We start from the raw sequence: 4,596 nt of genomic DNA, 5'->3' as shown, positions 1-4,596 counted from the left end.
TAGATAGATAGATAGATAGATAGATAGATAGATAGGTAGATAGATAGATAGATAGATAGATAGATAGTTAGATAGATAGATAGATAGTTAGATAGATAGATAGATAGATAGATAGATAGATAGATAGATAGATAGATAGATAGATAGGTAGATAGATAGATAGATAGATAGATAGATAGTTAGATTGATAGTTAGATAGATAGATAGATAGGTAGATAGATAGATAGTTAGATAGATAGATAGATAGATAGATAGATACTTTATTCATCCCCGGAGTGAAATTGCATTTTCAGGTAGAGCTTACACTAAAAAATAGTCAATAATAAAGCAATGGAATAAAAAGTATAAAAAAGAAAATGGCAATATAAGGAAAAATGTGGAAATAATAACTGTGCACAACTACACAATAACTACATAACTACACAACAATAACTATATACAATAAAATATGACAATATACACTAAATGTAATGATAAGAAACAAAAGACTGGCTAAAAAAATAAAACAAATAAAAAGTGACACAAACACATAAAAGGAGAAATGTGGGTACATTTGATTAAATTTTGGTTTTACACATAACTAATGAAATAAACCTATAACAGAGCTAGGCAAATAAAAACGTGGTATCTTTTATGTTTTTATGTATCATGACATAGATAGATTAGAGATAAATAGCTTTCCATCTATTTTTTATATAGCGGGTATGGTGTCTATCTTACTGAATATTTGGCTTTGTATTGATAACATTCAATGCAATAAGAAAATTCTAGAATATTACCATTGCGAATGAACAATCCTGCTGTGGTCTATTTCATTCTTCACTCTACTCCTTCAACTTCCTCTCTATTCCACACAGTAGGTCTCCCTCAATGTTAAGTGAAATGCAAAACAACCATTTACGCCATCTGCCAAAGGCTTTCTGGTTATCTTCAATGGTGAAGGATGGCAAACAATAGATTGCTCACTCATGAGCTACTCACAAGAGGAGTTTCCATGCAAAGGTGTACATCACCAACCTAATTCATTTTCTACTGAATAGGAATTAAATATGTTCAAAAGGATTGCGAAAAAAGGTTGACTTAAATTGTTTGAGTATTAAATGAGAGGGCTCTGTCGATGTAATTTACATTCAAATGAATATAAAATAGTTTGGGGATTATAGGAGAATCAAATATTTACCCAATTCTGCATCCTGTTTTGCTATTATTCTATATTTCCATGTTTGCAACTATAGAATTAGGTAGTGTTCCTCTACTGCACAATAAATACATTGATTCAGTGATGAGGGGAAAACATTTACGTAATCATTTGGCATTGCGTGGAAGCTAATATGTCAGAGGTCTCCCTGGATGGTGAAATGGCTCGTAAAGTTTTATAATCTCCTGAGCATAAGAATAACCACACAAACGCACGCACGCACGCATGCACATACACACACACACACACACACACACACACACACACACACACACACACACACACACACACACACACACACACAAACAGTAGATGTTACTGTTGTTCTGACCTCATGAGATCAAGAGAATCTATAACAGTAGTGCCCACACTTTTTTGGCTTGCAAGCTACTTTTGAAATGACCAGGTCAAAATGATCTACCTGCATTAAAAAATGCTAAATATATTTATTTATGTATATACTGAGTATACCACCGAGCAGCTGAAAGAAGAAGAAGAAGATACTGAGTATACTTTATAAATACAATATATGTTAGCGTACCTTGCATCACTGCATGAACCTTTACAGCACAATACAATAAAATACATTTATGGTCACTACCTTACTCTGATGACTTGCACTGAATGGAGTCAGCCAGGGTTGCATAGTCCAAACAGTAGCTGCTGGTAGCCAGCCTCAGGCAGGCTTCCAAATTATCATCCGTCACGGTGGAACGGTATTTGGACTTTATAATCTTCATTTGGGAAAAGGCTGACTCGCATGAATAAGTAGAGCCGAATAATGCAGTCAAGTAGGTAGCACATTTCCTGATGTTTGGGTACTTTTCCTCCGTGAGTAAGTTCCAAAACTGTCCATGTCCTGGACTTCAGCTGAATGTCAGCCTGTAGTGTCAACATCTCATCCTCCACTGCAGACGAGTTCAGGTGAAACAGTGTTGCAATTTTGATGCGCGTAAATCAACCTCAATATCTTCCCTTAATGGGTAGCACATAAATGTTGCGATTGGCTCGAGTAAAGCAAAGTCTTCAATCTGCTCTGTGTAGCGCCCACTGTCAAGTTGCGTACACGCCTTCCCTTGGGTCTCCAGCTCTGATGCGAGGTTTTGAAAGCTCCCCAAATAATGGCGCTGCAGCTTTGAGGACAGAAGTTGCATATTTCGTATGAAGGCATTATCTAAACTGATCATGGTGACCACGGTTTTGTCTTTTCTTTGCAGCTGTAAATTAAGCTCATTCAACATGTTGGTCAAATCAGTAAAATACCAAGTCTAGCAGCCACTGATCGCCGGCAGGAATTTCCCTGCAGAGATTGTGTAGTAAGATGTCAGAGTAGTTGCAGTCAACCTCCTCCAGATGTGCACGGAACAGCTGTCGTTAAAGAGATCTCGCTCAAATAGAACAGGCGATTTTCTTTGCCACATCCATTATCTCTTTCATGTTTCATGTTTTGCACATAATGCTTGCTGGTGTATTATGTATGCAGTGATAGTTAAGGAAGTCAGGGAAAGCATCGGCCTCCCTGCACATAAATCCATTCAAGTGGCCCAACATTGAGGGTGCACTGTCCGTGGTGATTGACATCAATTTAGACACTGGGAGCTGGGTTTTGTCGATAATGTTTTTGAAAGACTTAAAAATGTCCTCTCCAGGCATGTATTCTTTCATGGGCAGTATTGTTAACAGCTCCTCTTTTGCAGTCATATCTGTAAACACCCCAGGGGTGAAGGTGCGCTCTGTCTCTATATCGCCTGCCCGAACACAAATGCAAGGTCGTGCAGGCAGAATTAGAGGCCATGCTGGACGTGTGCGTAATAGAGGAGTTCACAAGTGACTGGTCTAGTCCCATCGTGCTGGTGAGTAAGCCTGATGGGTCAGTCCGGTTCTGTGTGGACTACCGAAGGGTGAACACGGAGTCCAAGTTCGACGCCTACCCGATGCCCCGGGTCGATGAACTTCTCGACTGGTTAGGTACAGCTTGTTTTTTCACGACACTGGATTAACCAAGGGCTATTGGCACATTCCCTTGTCTCAGGAGTCCAAGGAAAAAATCGGCGTTCTCCACGCCGTTTGGCTTATACTACTTTCACACACTTCCGTTGGGGTTGTTCGGTGCCCCAGCCACCTTTCAGAGACTCATGGTGTCTGCATGTAGCATATGCCAAGGCCTACCTAGATGACGTTATTATTCACAGCGACACCTGGGAGCGGCATATGCAGCATGTGGGCGCTGTGCTGGACTCCCTGAGGCGGGCTGGGCTCACCGCCAACCCAAAGAAGTTTGCCGTGGGACGGCGGGAGGTACGGTATCTGGGGTACCACTTGGGCGAAGGCCTGGTCCCACCCCAGCTTGATAAAACCGCGGTGGTCGCAACCACTCCAAGACCTGAGACCAAGAAGGAGGTGAGGCAGTTCTTGGGGCTGGCCGGCTACTATCGGAGGTTTGTCCCCAACTTTTCAGAGCTAACCAGCGTCTTAACAGACTTAACTGGTAAAGGTGCTCCAGATCTGGTGCAGTGGTCAAAGAAGTGCCAGTAGACGTTTGCGAGGGTAAAGTCAGTTCTCTGTGGGAAGCCAGTGCTGTTTAACCCTAACTTCTCTCTCCCTTTCTGTCTGCAGATTGACGCGTCAAACGGAGGGCTGGGCGCAGTCCTGTTCCAGGAGGTTGAGGGGACCGAGCGGCCGGTGCTGTACCTCAGCCGCAAGCTCTCAGAGCGGGAGTCGAGGTACAGCACGGTGGAGAAGGAGTGTCTAGCCATCAAATGGGCAGCCGGCTCCCTCCGCTTCTACCTCCTGGGACTAACTTTCACCTTCTGTTTGAACACTGCCCTGCTGCAGTTGCTCCACGGCATGAAGGACACAAACGCCGGGATTACCCGGTGGTACCTGGCTCTACAGCCCTTTAACTTCCGGGTGGTCCACAGGCCGGCACTAGCTGGTCGTAGCTGACTTTCTCTCCCGCTCTGGCGGGGGTGCGGAGTCGGATGTCAGCCAGACGGCTCCCCGGCCTAAGGTGGGGGTATGTGGCGGACAAAGGGGCGCGGTCAAGCACCGGCTGCGGATGGCCGCACGGTTCCCTTTTCCCGCGGCCACCAAGCTGCCTTGAAATCGGCCCAATCAAGGCAAGGAGTTTTCTTAATGTTTTGTCTGTCTTGAGATCGGCGCATGAGCAGCCCATTTTATAAAAAGATCCTCATATATCTTCTTTTTAATGTAGCGTGCAGCTGGGAAATTTGGAAAATCTACTCCTAGAAAGCCATCTCATAATTGTTGAACAAAACAACACCAAAAATATCTATATATCTATAGAGATCTTTTTACTCCAAAGCAAAAAATGCATTGGCATTTGGTATATTCAATGTGATTGATTTACCCTTTGTGTTCCACCGAAATAAATTACT

This window comes from Zeus faber (assembly GCF_960531495.2).
Source record: "Zeus faber genome assembly, chromosome: 6".
NCBI lineage: Eukaryota > Metazoa > Chordata > Actinopteri > Zeiformes > Zeidae > Zeus > Zeus faber.
Note: the sequence above shows the minus strand (reverse complement) of the source record.